Raw genomic sequence first — 16,015 nt, 5'->3', positions numbered from 1 at the left:
ATTTTTGTGGTGTTCTCCATATGCAGCAGTAGATCTGACTTTTATTTTCTGGTTTTAGCTTGCTTTTTCCAACAGCCCCTCTCTACTGCTTGCTGTAGTCTCCACCACTTGAGAACCCCCTGCAGAAGACTGATTGAGGGGTCAGCGCATGAAATGCTGTGGCAGTATTTCTTCCAGCGTCCCTTATGCTTAAGGAACTGGGGTGATTACACCCCGTCTGACACAAAGGACCCTCAGAAGGGGAGCATTGTGTCGGCCAGGACTCCTCACTAAGGCGGATGTGTTAAGAAGATAACAGACTAGCAGTGCTGGGGAGAGCACAGATCTGTCCCTTGGTTTGCCGGAGGAGCCCAAAAGCAATGGATTAGAGCTGTGCTGGAGCTGTGGCTTGTCTTGTGGTGGGGTTGGCTGATGACTGAGATGACTGGCTTGCAGATTTGCCACTTGGGCTAGCCCATGCATCCCCAGGAGTGCTGGTGGAGGGCTACCCATGCAAACGTATGTAGGCACTGTGTGTTTTGTTGCAAAGGCTGTGGCTGAGCACCAGGGAGGGGAGTAAGCTGTCTCCAAGCCCCACCTGTGTCCCCGGAGACATGTGGAGTTCATGGGGCTGAAGGTGGCTGCGGGGCACAGGCTGGGGCAGGCAGAAAGGGGGGAGGAGGCTGAGCAAGGATGGAGACTGGAAGGAGAACATATGCAGGCAGAGGTAATGGGAAGTAAGATTTTCTTCTGGAGGTCCCTGAGGGGCTGTGAGTTTGTTGCAAGGCAGGAGGCCATGAAAAGCAGCGCAGAGCTGTAGTGCCAGGATGCACGGGGCATCCTGGAGGGAGAGTTTACACCCTGTGTCTCACCCAGCTCATCTATGCTTTTTCTTGCTGCAGAAACTGCCTTGTTCAAGTTTGTGGTTTTAACCAGATTTAACAAAATCAGCCCTTCAAGTATTGTGTGAGCACCCTTGGGGTCCCCTTCAGGGAAAGAGCATGGGGCAGCCCCAGCTTGGAGGGGTACCTGGGCTGGGGTCGCTTGGTTTTTAGCACAGGAACGGGATGCAGAAGCACTTCTGCCTGAGATTCAGACACCTGCCCTGCAGCTCGGGCAGGGGAACGAGACCCATATCTTCGGCATAGGGGGATATTCAAATGTGCCTTCCCCGTCAGCATCCTAGTAAACAGGTGAGTTGTCAAATCCTCTTGCAACTCCTTCCCAGCTGGGTGAACATATAGAGATGAAGAGACAGATATTTCACCAAGGGCAAGATGGAGATGGGGCTCTTGTGCCCCCTCCTCCTCATGCAGGACAGCCAGGGGCCTCCTCCAGACACAGGACTGACTGACACTGGTTCTTCTGCTTCTGGAGCAAGCGTGCTAACCCATAGACCTATAAAGACCTTCTGCAATCAAGCTTTGAAAGAAAATAGCAACAGCAAGTCTGTTGGCAAAGAGCCTAATGCCAGTGCTGTTAGACGCACTTTTAAAATGCCTGTGAGGTAGAAATCTGCAAGAACTAACGGTTATGATGCAGGAGGAACACATGGTGTCCTGGCAGAAATACATTCTGTTAAAAAGAAAAAAATAGAAAAGTGCTCTATTTAAAACATGAAAATGGGTTATTCCACACCACCCAGGCACACACAAATTGAGGAAATCCTAAAGCAGTTCTAAGTCTGGACCTGGTCCAACCCACTGACACCTCTGGAATTCACCTGCATTTCTAAGCAGTGGAAGAGTAATTGCCAATCCTAATTCTGTATTTTGAAGTAATACAAACTATTTTATTTGTCCCATAAAACTTGGCATTAGTGATTGGACAGAGCAGTGGCATGTTCTGAGCTTGCTCTGAGAGATGCTGTAGGAATTTCTCCTTTGCCTCCAGCTTTTGGTTACCAAAGGTCATGCTGTCTGTAATTTCTCATTGTTTAGCAAGCTGTTTGCTTACAAGTGCAGCCAGCGTAACCAAAACAGGCAGTTGTTCACTCACCCGCTGGAACTCATCTGTCCTGTGCATGAAACATGCACAACGGACTTTGCCATTCCTGCATAAACACGAGGCTCTGCAAACCCACAGGCTCCCACAGCTGCCTGCAGTGCTCAAAACTTGCCCCCTCCCTTGGGATGTGGGACTGAAGCAGCTTGATGTAATTGTTCCATAGGGCCGCTGGGTCATGGGAACCGATGCCACAGGAGACATGCTGGGCTCCTGGGCCTCCACTGTGGTCCTGCAGCCTCCAGCAGCCGAGCAGCTTCCAGGGGATGGGCCGGGGCTGGCTGCTCAGTGAGGGGTGTTTGGAGCCTGTCTGCAGCCAGAGGCATCCCTGTGGAGGGGGAGGATGCTATTGCTGCACAACTTGCATTGATGAATCAACTATATGTACCATAAGCACAAGAGAAGAGCACGGTGATGGGGGAGAGAAATGCAACCGGAGCTCTTCCTAATCCCATGTGCACCTGTCACTGCCTCTAGACTCCCCAATACTTGCATAGTGTGGCTGGCACCTCCAGTTCCACACCCACTCCCTACACGTAGCTTCCTTTACCTGTGTGCCTCCAGTGGTGTTATTGCCGGAGGAGGCACCTGGAGGAACAAGTCATGCCTGCTGGTGGCTGCTGGCCCATGGGGCAGTCACACTGAGCAGGAGGCAGGGCTGCTGCTGCACAAAGTGCTGCTCCGTCCCCTTGCTGCAGGCAGTTCCCCAGGAGGATGTGCTTGCCTGTCAGCTGTTTTTATTAGTATTTGTGCTAAAGCAGCGGTCGTGAACTCCTGGCACACGTGCCAGGATTAGCAGCCTCACTGCTGGCAAGGTGGGAGTACAAGAGGACCCTGGTCCCACCTTTTCTTCCTGGTTGCTGGCCCCCCCAACAATCCCAGGGTCAGCAAGAGAAAGCGAGAGATGGGCTTTGCCTCTCCTCTGTGGGGAAGAAGGGCTGGGAGGAGAGGTTGGATTTGGAAAGGACGGGCAGGAATAGGTGACTGTGAGCTGGCAGGTGTGAAAGGGTTTGCCTCTGCTGGCCTGCAGGGTGAAACTGGGCTCCAGCCCAAGGCTGGAGATTTTGGCACCTTCACTGGCACATGACTTCCTCGTGGCTGAAGGTTACCATTTCTCTCAGGGTTTTGCATTCACCCTCTAGTCTGCCACGTCAGCACAAAGTCCACCCAGCCCACCAGAGACAGGCAAGAGGGCTGGAGCAGCCGACCTGAGAGGCTGGTAACCCGCAGCAAGGGTCAGCATTTCTTGCCTGCCACTGTCCTCCAGCTCTGCAGTATAAAAATGAATGCAACTTTCTTTGTAAGTATGGATTCCCCCTAGCCCAACACTTTTTCTAGTGTGGGGATGGTACTCTGTTCCGTGTCCATGTCTCTTATCCTCAGGCAGCTGAACACAGCCACGGTTGCCGCGCTCTGCACCCAGCTCTCCACGGGTGCCAGAGCCGGCCCGGGCTGTGCCAGTGCCCCGGCATGGGCAGCCTGCCCGTCCCCAGCCTGCTGCGCTGGAGCTGGTTCCCCTGCCATGACTTCTTCCATCGGGGGACTGGGAGGAAATTTCCCGGAATCACTCTGGCAGGGTCTCTGCCTGATTTTGATTTTCTTGTCAAGGGATGGGTGCCTACCCGGTAGGGTGGTCTGAATGTTTTTTGCTGCCTTCATTCCTTACCCATGCAATACCCAAGTGGCAGCTTCCCATCCTATAGCTGCTTGTGTTCCATTTTTTAAGATGTGAAATGCTCTGTCTCATTAAAGTTTTTAGGATTTAGTGCTTTTTTTCCAAGGAATCCCAAGTTCACCTATAAATGCAGTTTTCACCACAAAAACAGGGAAATTTTTGAAAAAAAAAAAAAAAAGCAAGTTCACTTTAACTTTTCAAAACTCGCTTTTCTTTGGAAAAATATTTTGGTTTTGTCACACTGCGTGTATGACAACACTGCGTGCTGCTGCTGCTTGTTTCACCTCCCCTTCAGATCCACTTGTGCTGAAGACTGTTAAGTCTTCCTCTGCAATCTCATGTAGTGGCTCGCTGTCTTTATAGTCTTCACAAGTCTGAACTCATCCACCTTCAGTGTGCATCCTCTCAAGAGGGTCTTGTAATTCAACTCCTGAGTTTCCAGCCCATCCTGGCTCTGTTCCTGCTCTCACCATGCCCTCCCTGTCCCATCCTTTAAGGCTCTCTGAATGGCTTCTCCGAGTTTGACCTTCCCCTGTCCTCCCACACAGGAGACCGGGGGGTTTGCACTGCCGTTGGTGATGCTGAACGAAGCAGAAACATGTACATGAGCCAGAATGGCAGTGATGTAGGAAGCCTGCACCTCGCGGTGCCTGCGAGTCTGGCAGGCACAGCAAAGGTGAGGAATGCCGTGAGTGACAATGATGGTGAGGTCAAGTGTCATTTGGGGGCCCTTCTGTGGAGGCCTCTTTTGGGCAGTGATGAACAAGACCAAACTGGAGAGAAACATGAGGGGTAAAAACAAGGTAATTGATATAATCATCAATTAATACAAATTATCAATTAAAATATCAAATAATGACAGAAGTGAAGATAATTACTTCATTGCTGCTCCCAGAGCCCTTGGCGAGCAGAGCTTGTGAGTCCTTCATTTGATGACAACCCCTATGCCTCTGAGTAGGCAGGGCAGGCTCCGAAGTGGGGTGAGAGGGGCTCAGGCTGACTGCACCAGTGCTGGGGCAGGGGAGGGGGAAAGGACAGGACCCTCAGGCACCGCGCTGCACTGGCAGCTGCCAAAAGGAAGGGACCAGCATTGTACCCAGCAGAGAAAACGACACCCGGCACCAGGTCAGAATAGCTGAGAAGCTCCCCTGAAGCTGCAGGTGACTGCAGGTCCATTAGTGTTGGCGTGGAGGTCACATCAACAATGGCCAGATTTAGGACACACACAGCAAATTTGCTCCTCTTCAGCCTGGAGCACAGCAACCAGAGGATGATACCATTCCCCATTCCCACTCAATCCCAAAGTGGCAGTGGGAAGCACTCACCTGGCAAAGACTGCCTTCAGAAGTAACTTGCTGTCTTCTCAGCCCTTGGATTCAGACTCGTCAGGTTTTGCTGAGTCTGTAACGAGGGACAACACAGCGTTCGACTCTGTCATGGTGTAACCGAAAGCTGCTTCCTCTGCCAGCAAGCGGGGGATGTTGTGTCATCAGTTTTTGTTAGTGAAGCTGATGGAAAAATATCATCTTCTTACCAAATAGTTCAAAATTTCATAGGTATTATAATTCAGAGAGATTGCAAACAACTGTTTCTCATGAGTCCAAGGCATTAGGAACAGAATAGTCTCCGAATGTTAAATTAAACAAATTACTTCACCAAAGGAGAAGTGGGTTTATCGAACACCTGAGAGTTAAAGCCAATATGCATTTTGTACTGCACATTCTATCACAGCTGACAGATTCTACTGACTGATTCCCAGTTCCCCATTACAGCAGGGTTACAAAGCTCTCAGCTCAGGCAGGAAAGGGGGAAGGTAAAAATAGTTTCTGGCAGAGAGAAAGCTGCTTGTTGGGGAGGACTTCTCCAAAGGTTAGAAATAAAATTCTGCAAGTTATGCAAATGTTCAAGCTGACAGTATTGAGCTGATGGCACAACAGAGATTCTCTTTTTGATAGCACTGTATGCAAAGAAATAACCAGGAATAAGACTCCCAAACTATGTGGCCCTACTGATCTTACTTTTGTGGATGAGTATTAGGAATCCAGAGCCCCAAAGCAATAAAGGATGCTTCTTCTCTTGTGATAAAGACCCAGCAAATGTGACCATGTTAGCAAATTAACTGTATTACAATGCACTTCATCAGCTACTAAGTACTTTTCATGGAAACCAGTCTGATAAAATCATAACTATCATCAAAGAAAAAAATCAGCACAGCTAGATAAAGTCTTGTAACCAAAAAGGTTGTAATTTTTAGGGCACACAATGGCAATCAATGCATTGTGTTACTACATAAATATACACAAGTACATATACATAACTCACAGTATCATTTGATGTTGTGCCTTTTGCTGCCTGGTGTAGTTTGCTCATATTTTTATAGGTTTGGAAAAAAGTACCAAGCATCTTTTACCCCATTTATAGAATCCATGGAATGATTTAAGTTGGAAAAGACCTTAAGATTATTAAGTCCAACCATTAACCTAACACTGCCAAGTCCACCACTAAACCGTGTCCCTAGGTGCCACATCTACACGGCTTTTGAATACCCCCAGGGACAGTGACTCAGCTGCTTCCCCAGGCAGCCTGTTCCAGTGCTTGACAACCCTTCCAGTGAAGAAATTTTTCCTAAACCTCCCCTGGCACAACTTGAGTACATTTCCTCTTGTCCCATCACTTGTCACTTGGGAGAAGAGACCAGCACCCACCTCCCTACAAGCTCCTTTCAGGTAGTTGTAGAAAGCGAAAAGGACTCCCCTCACCCGCCTTTTCTCCAGGCTAAAGACAACCAAAGTTCCCTCAGCTGCTCCTCTTTTATGGACTTTTTATGGTCCTATTTGTGGTTATAACAGCTGATAATGTTCAATGCTTTATGGGACTAGGGCCTACATCTTCTACAAGTCTGAATTTCATTCCAATTTCCCTCCAAGGATCTAACTGGGGGTGTAACACTGATCCCCCCAGCTCTGGTGTACTGATTTCGATCATTCACTACATCCAACAGCAAAGGGGAGAGGTGGTTGGTGCCATAGGCTTGTGGTCCTGAGGCCGTGTCTCCTTGCCTTGAGACACAGCCTCCATACATCTGTTGTGAGGAGGGGCTGGGTACTCAGCTCTGTCACCCTGACCTTCCCCAGCACGTCCTGGGTTATCTCCTGCCAACAAAGGCAAAGCACCACCTTACCTGTCTGCTTTAGAGAGCTAATAGGGAATGCCTAGGGGCATTTTAAAAGTACATAAAAAAAGAATACAACCCTACCACTGCTATTTAAAAATGAGACTATGAAAACTGGAAAAAAAAAAAAAAGAAAAAAAAGAAAAAAAGAAAAAAACGTTGTTGGGGATGAAATCTTTATTCTGGTGCATTTGATCTCTGAGTTTTGAATGAAATGGCAAAAATTCTTCATGCTGTTTAAATACTTCTTTGTATACTCCATTAATTAAAAAGACCCAGAAAAATGTGAGTAGTAGATGGCATTGAATTAAAACAACAAGCCAACCAGCATTACAATTCAAATTTTCTTTTCTTTCTTTTGTAAGCAAAGGAGGCCACGGGGCGTTAGCTAAAACTCTTGTTTTATGCTTACAGCACCCACACCTGCCATCCTCAAGCTGTCCTTGCTGGGGTCGAACATGAGCCTTGTGGCAGCCTCACATGGTTTTTCAGCTGCCTCGAAGGTGGAACTGCGGGCACGAGGGCATACACTTGCTATTGCAACTGTTTAAGGCTGCTCTGGTCTCCAGGGAACAGCAGGAGATGGCCGCCTGCTTTCTCAGACAGCTCTCCTGCTTGCAAGACTTGCAAAACAAAGCAAATGGGAGGCTGCAGGCTCCACTGGTCATACAGGAATGGAAAGTCCCAGACATACCCGTGAACTAGATTAAAGCTAAATAAGCAGACTTTATTAGTACTGTCACTGCAGGCACAGTGCTTGAATCCAGAATTCCCAAGAGCAGAACAGATGCAAAGAAGAATATACTGATATTTCTTTGCGCTAAAATGAAGTGAGATCATTCATGTGATGGAGCAAGTGGGAACAGAGAGCTACAAGGAAGCCCTTACTTTTCAAAGCTCGATTTCTTGTTACTATGTACATATATTAAAAAATCCCATATTTAAGTTGATCATACTCTTTCCTAAAAGTATTCAGGTTTTTCTGCCCCACTCTTATCCCAGCTTGTCCAAAAACTGTGGTCTTCTGATGACCAGACCCATTTTCATCCCAGATGCACTGTCATACCAGAGGTGATACAATCTCGTCAAAGTCAAGGCACTCTGACACTTCTAGATAATGCCTGATGTAAGTAACCATGTCGTTTCCTAACTGGCAGAAAATGTGTTTCACAGGCAGTTTCCTTCAGTTTTTCAGAACAAAAATCTTAAGTCAAGATTCAAGGCAAGTTTCAGGCTGGGTCCCGTTTCAGGTCAAGCCAAGGGGTGGGCTTTGCTGGAGGTTTTGATGGGAGCTGCTGCAGTTATTAAAACATTTAAGATACATGCTTAAAAATAATTACTTTTATCTTGAATAATGCCAGCATGCTATTTTTTGCAGACAATGGGTAGTTGTGCATCTGAAGAATTGCACATGTTCAGTGGCAGCCACCATGCTTGTGACAAGAGGAACCCCAGCTAATCCAGCCCATGACGTCTTCACCAAGCGGGTTAGTGATGTCCCATGGTCTGTAGATGAGGTGTGTGGGAGGAAGAGCAAAAGGCCAAGCCCAGGCAGGTCACCACGTGCGCTCGGACAAGCTCCAGGGTTGACGTTGTAACCAGAGGGACAGAACAAATCCTCCCAAAAGGTAACATTTCCTCAATTCTCAGTGAATCTAAAGGGTTAAGATAAAAGAGAAGGTTTTCTTTTCTGCCTAAACTAGGAAAGTGAAGAAACTTCTGAAATTCTTTGTTTCATGTGTATGTCTGTGTTCTGGAAGACCTGCACCAGAGACTTCATGTAAACTACTTGACAAAAATAAATCATCTGCCTGAGGTGGGTGCACGTTGGAAGAGGGGGTGAAGGCAGCCTCCTGGAGCCAGAGGGTGATTTTGGAATGAGCAAGTAGAGAGTAGAGGAGTAGAGAGCTCTTATTGCTGGTGGTGTGACAGAAGGGCATGAAGCATGTTATGATTAGACTAAGTGTGGAGACTTACTGGGTAGAAATGCAATGATGGGATGTCACAGAGAGACACTGAAGATGCGTGCTCTCCATACTAGTTTTACTTGTGCTTTGAGAGCTCTGTCTGCACTGAAGTAAAGGAAAAAGTCTCATGGGTTTTTTCCTTAGAGTTTTTTTTTTATTTCCATCATTTTCATTTTCCCAATCTCTCAAGTCTTGTCTGGCACTTCAAGTCATCACAAGAAGTTAAATTCTCAAGGCAGAGCTGAAGAGCATGTAGGTGATGTAAGAAAGGGCAGAGAAAAAAAAAAGTCAAGAATCAGGCATAAATGAAGAAGATAGGAAATAAAAAAAAAGCTGTGGACATCGGAGTATTTTGGAGGACAAAGGAGGCACAACAGTCATTTTAGCGCTGCTTATTCTGTTCCTTTTGCTTGGTCCAATTCAACACAGGGCTTAAAGTCTGAAGCCAATGCAATGGCAGAAGTACTATTTTAAAGTCTGTTTATTTTCAATTCAGCTGTCAAACAGAAGATTTGGCAGCCCAGGCCTTTGCTTAGCCCCAGGAGGACATCTCTGGCTTCTACATCTATCGGATTGTGAAGTTATCCAAGAGTAGAAGGGACCAGGGCAGAAGCCCAAAAAAGAAACGTTTCCCCTCCTTTCCCCAGAAGCATTTCCAAATCCTCATCTGAGAGAAACAGCTTGGCTTTGGAATATGAGAAAGAAATGACCCTAGAGGGGAGGGGCCACCTGTGCCTATTCCAGAAGGATTTTGATTCTTATGCAACGTTTTGTATGGAGATAAAGGCTTTTCAAAGCACAAACATGTAATTCACCTCATGGTGCTATAACAACCATGTCTAAGAGCGATACAAGGGATTGATCTGTTTGTGATGCAAGGGTATGTTTGAGATACTCAAGAAACAATTAAAAATATGAGTATTGCCACTCTGGAAGATGGTGCCGGTTACTGCAGTCAGGGAATGCTCTCGGCTGTGAATTAGGGCAGAGAATGTATCTTCTCTTGCATCAACATAAAGGCCTGTTCTTGAAAGCCAGAGGATATAATTAGGCTTACTCAGTCACATGTTCCCACCAGGGAAGTCTGCTCCACCACTGACACACGGGGATAAATGCTTGAAAAGCCTGCCCTTGTTTTGCCTGGCATGACATGCCTTCAGGAAACCTGCACCTACAGTTTAATGATCATCACGAGAAAGATTTGCATTTGTAATTATGGGACAGACAGTGCCACCTGCTCAGCTGTTTCTTCCCAGCTGATGAAAACCTGAAGACTGAAGCATTTGAGGCTTGAATGAATAAAATGCCTGAACACAGGCTTGAATTTAGGTGATGTGATTTAAGTCGTGTGCTCACTCCACGCTGGATTGAGCTTGCCTTTCAGAAGAGAGCTAGTGGTTTGTATACCATGCAAAGCCTTTTTATTGAGAGGCTCCACCCTGGTCCCACCCTCAGGTATGCATACCAGCTTGCTTAAGTAGCTGAGAAGATGCAAGAAACCCCTGTAAAACTAGTTAGCAAGGATCAGGAAGCACCCTGTAGCCTGGGGCTTATTCCCTGTTGCTGGGCTCACAAATTCTGTACTTTAATTTAACTCTGCCAAAACAGGATTTGTGAAAGCACATGGAGACCGGAGACAGGCACAGGTGATAGGAACAAGGAATGCACGTTAACAGGTCCTGGCCAGCATCCTCCCATATTGCCTCCTTTATTACAGCACAGACATCAAACTGATGCCTGTGAATGATGACTGTCCTGGAGCTCCCCATCATGCACAGATCATTGCCAGCATATGGAGGCAGGAAAGGGCATGTGCCATGACCTCCCTCATCATCACTGTGCAGGGGCATGACTGCTGGTAGACCCTTTAGCACCAGGTTCAGAAATTCATTCATCTGCACGGTCCCTGGCACCCAGACAAGCTGTGGCGGTAGCAGGCAGGTTGGGCAGTGTACACCAAGGGTGCCACTGCAGCTGTACACTGGTGCTGGACATCTGCACCTCATCTGCAGGGCCAACAGGGCACTGCTGGCCCAGAATGGTGGTGACCTGCTGGTGGCTGACTGCTTTGAGACCATTTCCTTGCTCTGTGCTTTTGAAGTTCTGCTCCTCCCCTGTTAATCCCAATATATCCTTTACTTGAAAAGGAGGGGTCAGCCTCTTACCCCTCCAGTGCCTGTTTCAGGACTCTGTCCCTGGAGCCACCTGGCAGCTCTGGAGGATGGCAGTCGATCTCTATGTGGTGTCAAAAGACAACTCTGATTTCGGTCTTCAGCCATCACGATGTCCCCAAAACTTTCCAGTGAAAGAAAGAGATGAAGTCTACCCAGTTATTTTGATAATGTCTTTACCTGATTTTTTTCTTCTAATATGATTTCTACACCATCAAGTACATTCTAGTTTCTTACTGATTCTTCCTTCCCCATCCCTGTCCCCCAAAACAATGCCAGAAACTAAGCTTTTCTTCACCCCAGAGAGCAGTACGTTTAATTTTGGCAAGATTTGTGTATGTGTACAAATATTACGCATGTTATATATTATACAGTCATCTGGAGTATTGGTGCATTCAGCCTGACAAGGAGGTGTTGTCTAGCTCTGTGACTGACACCTGCTTACCTCCTTCCATCAATCCATCTTTGGAGAAGCACTAAGGAAATAGCTTTGCTGAGAATTTATCTCAGATCAGAGTCTGATTTCTTTGTACCACAGCAGAACAGTCCACGTGAGAACATAGGTGGAGAAGACTCAATCTGTGATGGGTATTAAGTGTGCCTTGAGTCATGCTTGTAAACTCTGCTCCTAAATGAGAATATGTATTCCTATCAGTGGGAGCACAGGTGCATATAAACCACAAGGCATTAAAAGATTAGGCCAAGAACTGGGAGGAAAAAATATAGGGCAATGAAGCAGAGAAACAGGACAGATGATATGGAGCTGCCAACCTTCCAGCTTTTTAACCTAAGTGCCTTGTGAGCAGCTGAAGTGCAGTTAAGTGCTTCCTTGCCAGGGCTACAGCCCATGGTTTTTACTGGGACTGTGTCGGCTAGGGGGCTGGTGGTAACCTGAACGTTTCTGTGCTACGCTGGCTCTTCTCTGCACAGCCAGCTCAGCCCCACTCCATCCCACCATGGTCATCCCACCATGACTGCCCACCGGGGACATGCCCTGAAGCCCTGCCTTCAGCTGGTTCCACTGTGGCCAGCAGCACCCATTGCATGGCCAAGAGGCACACAGAAATGCTGGTGTGTTGCTCATAGGGCAAGAAAAATCCTGCATCCTTGGCATCGAAAGATAAAGGGAAAGCATGACATGGAAGAAGAAACATTCCTAGGAAATGTGTTCAGAGGAAATAGAGGCAGCGAGAGTCATTGGAGCATCTAAATCCTGAGGAAAATATTTTTTATTAAGAAAAGACTAAGACTTCAAGTTAGTCTTAATATATTTTAGCTGCTGGAAGTCCCTGTTAAGGGGAGGGAGAATGCAGTGGTGTCTTCAACCCCTCTACCTCAGAGGAAGAAGGAACCTGACATTTTGATGCAGGAAGAATAAGTGGAATTCCTAAAAAGCATAGAACTTCAGGTTCTTTATCTGCAGCTGCAATTCAGTTGGTTGTTCACAACCTAACTTATTTTGTGCTATCTCAACTCTGCAGAGCAAATGCTGTTACCAAGCTAATCTATGAACAGAAGAGGACAAGTCAATACCATTTCTGGAAGCAAACTGTTGACACAGCCAATATAGATGGTCATGCTGAAACATTGGCAAGATGTGGCTAGAAGTCCTCAAGAGCAGCCTTTGTTCCCATGTAGGGGCTGAGTTGTCACCTGGTTTACTGACACTGATTTCCATGGCTTTGTGATGACTTACCACAGCTGAGCATCTTGGCCCATTTCTGTCGCAGGTATAGAGGAGAAAGTTGGAAAAGTGGGAAAAATACAAAAACCAAGACCACTTGTTCTTACTATAATAGAATCAAACTTGCTTCCTATTGTGTGAGTGAAGCTGAAGCAGTAAGTGAATTCCTTACATTTTTAATATTTATATTACTGTGCTGGCTAAGCATCTCCCAGTGCTCCTGTATTTCTCCAATTTTGCAAAGGAGGAATTTTCATGAGGATGAGGAAGTCTGAGACTCAGTAAACACAGGCCTCATGATTTCTACCCTCAGAATCGTTTTGTACTCTTGCTACACTTCAAGATTATCCTCCTGCAGAAAATATAATGGCTTTTTTTCATATTTTAGGATTCTAAATCCACTCCAGGTACATAAGAGACAGTTCAGCGTTTTCATTCAGTGACCTTCTGGCTTTATGTAGGAAACTTACTGCACAAGGTTGTTTTGCACTTGTATTCAAGCTAGATCACCTTGAAAAATACAAACTATCTGAGTCTGTATTTTGTCTTTGAAAACAGACTACTATTAGAAGCTGTTTAAAAATACTAGAAAAATTTTACTCAAAGGAAAAGGTTTGGCTACTTGAGATTCTTCATTTTAAGAATTCAACATCTGGGAAAAATCCTAAAGTAGAAAGAAGTATTTCTCTTCTGAAATGATGTTTTGATGCACTGTGCTCTGGTTCATCTCTGTCAGTCAGGCTCCCAGTTGGATGGCAAGAGAAAAGAGGATTGTATTACAAAGTCCTATTCCATGGTGCACTGTGGGAGGTTCAATCCAGCAAAGGAGAAATAAGACATGAGAAAACTGAGCTACAGTTTCCCTGCAGAAGCACAACATGATATTCACAATGAAATTTTGATTTTAAAACACTGATTTAATCCATGGACTTCTAGATGACTTTTACAGTTCAGATGGAAAATCCTGTATTAAACCACAGCATCATATAGCAATACACAGCTCTTTCAGTCAGGTCACTACAAAGCTTTTATTGTTTACTGCTTATTATCTAATTACGTCCATACACAGTAGTTACATTTGCAAGCATGCCATTAGATGACTTTTAAAGATGTTGCCCTAAGGAGTCACAGACCTATCCTGTTTGAGTCCACAGAGTGCTCAGAAAAGGCTGTCAACAAAACCAATGCCACCTACCTTGATTTTTTGAACTACTGGTGCCTCCATACAGCAGTTATTATCCTTTTAAATAATTTCCAGTACAGGAGGTCCTCAGTACTGTAGCTATTTCTCTTGTGTGTAAAGGCAGAGTGCAGGGAGATAGGTGGACCACCAGACTTCAGCTGAAAAATCACGAGTGTTCAGTGAACCCAACCAAAAAGACTGAAATTTCACAGTAGCAAGCATCAAGCATTTTACTTAACCACCTATTCCTGCAGTGCAGAGAGCAAATAAAGAATAATGGCTAACTGCTATGATAGGTTGGAAATGCATGTAAATGACAAATACGTGATACAGAATAAAAATAAAAAGAGAGATGAAAGAAAGAAGACAGGCAGACTAGTACTATTAGGAGTAAAGATTATTTCAGGGTAATCTTTTTTACTAGGACAGGCACTTCACATAACTTAGCCTGACCAACAATTCTGTTTCAAGAAGGATTTGGACATCTGTTGATGGGAACCTCCAGAAACAATACAGGTTGAGGGGTAGAACACCATGGTACCAGACCCTTCTTTCACCATATTAGTTATACAAAATGTGTTAGTCTATATGAGGTAACTGGATATAGCCACACCATCTTATCTCAGCCTAAACAAAGCAAAAGCTAAGTTTACTGGCTACTTGGCACTCAAGCTTGTTCTTCCAGCCTTTTATCATGGAAAGCTCTGACTCATCTCTGTCATGTGTCATATTTCCTAATCCTGTAACTTCTGCTTTGCACAACTAAAGCTAAAATGGTCTAAACTGCCTATACTACTTAATCATACATGCCAAGTTACTACTTCCATTATTATCCTCTTCTCTCCCCAGTGGTTTCCTGTATTGTCTTACATAAGTAAAATTAAATTGTAGAATGAAAATGCTGTTTCCTGTATTGCCTGACACTGCATAGCCGCGGTGGCCCTAAAGTTTGGTTGCCAGTGGGGCTGCCGGCAGGCAGGTCCAGCGTGTTTTCTCTTCTGATGTGTGAGGCTGCTGGGTTTGGTGCTACCATTTGCACCACCGGTGACTGGCTCAGGAGGGAAATAAGGCTCAGAATGATTTTAGCAAGGGTAGATTTCTGCTGGGGACAGACCCCACTGTTCCCAAAGTAAAAGCTGCCATCTGCTCTGTGTGTTAGGACTGAAGGGTAGGTCAACAGACGGTTGGAGTGCTTCTGAAATCCAAGGACAGAGGAGACCTCCTCACGATCAGTGTGGCTGAGGACAGAAGCTGTCTGAATAAGCAAGGTTTTGCGCAGGACTCATGGTGATTTCTCAAGAAGAGGGAGATAGGGAACAAAACGTTGGTGAGGCTTTGCAGGGACCCCAACACTAATGTCCAAAGCCTCAGGTAGGTGAAGCGTAACCAAGGGTGGATCAGAGTACGGAATAAAGTGAGGCCAGTTTGTGAAGAAAGACGACAGCTGCTCTGTACTTCATTAAGGCCCAGGTTCCCCATCTCCGTGGCTTGCTGGAAGGCAGGCAGGGAGCAGGAACACGCTTCCACTTGCAAAGGACACTTCTTCTAAACCAACAGATACAGAAATATGTTACAGAGATTCTTTGAGAGGTGAACACTTGTTGGTTTTAATAAAGGTATGTATTCTTTTCCTTGCCCAGGAATACCTTTTCCGTTAATTTTTTAGAACTTTGAAGAGTTTATATGTTTTCCTTTCCTCCCCCAAAACCACAGAAAGATGGGCAATAGGAAACCTTGCTATTTTATATTAGTTTCTCCAAAGCTCACAGCATCACTGAGAGCTCTTTGCTTCCCAGTACTCTCGCTCTGCTCCCCACCCCTCTCTGATCTGACAAGCTCCCTGCAATTTTCCCCTGGCTGCTTCCTCACCATCACCGTGACAGGACACAGAGATACAAGACCCAGAGCACCACATGTGCTGCACCCAGACGGGTGAACGCAGCCACCTGGTATAGTATGAATGCACCTGTACATCTCCTGTACCCACACTGGCCCATCTCCCCTCTGGTTGTGGGGCTGCACAAGTGGAGCCAGCCTGGAGTTGTGCTCCCTGCCGGCAGCAGCATGCCCAGGTGGCACACACCTCCCCCTGGTCCTGCGGAGCCTTCTCCAGCGTGGCACAGCCCCGCCGTGCCGAGCCCTGGCATGCCACCCAGAGCTCTGCTGGCGGGAAAAAGGAA

At 46.2% G+C, this 16,015-nt stretch overlaps 1 protein-coding gene across 1 annotated transcript in view; it reads left to right on the top strand.

Moving 5' to 3' along the window:
• Positions 1-18: 18 nt before the first annotated feature.
• MAS1 (MAS1 proto-oncogene, G protein-coupled receptor) overlaps positions 19-16,015 on the top strand; it is a 36,196-nt gene continuing 20,199 nt past the window's right edge. Inside the window, exons 1-2 of the mRNA XM_080390581.1 lie at positions 19-28; positions 856-16,015. The exon at positions 856-16,015 is cut by the window's right edge and continues 20,199 nt beyond it. The gene's annotated coding sequence lies outside the window, so the exon portion shown is untranslated. The remainder of the gene's footprint in view (positions 29-855) is intronic.

Source organism: Falco punctatus, assembly GCF_963210335.1.
Source record: "Falco punctatus genome assembly, chromosome: 5".
Classification (NCBI taxonomy): domain Eukaryota; kingdom Metazoa; phylum Chordata; class Aves; order Falconiformes; family Falconidae; genus Falco; species Falco punctatus.
This window is presented reverse-complemented; position numbering and strand designations above follow the sequence as displayed.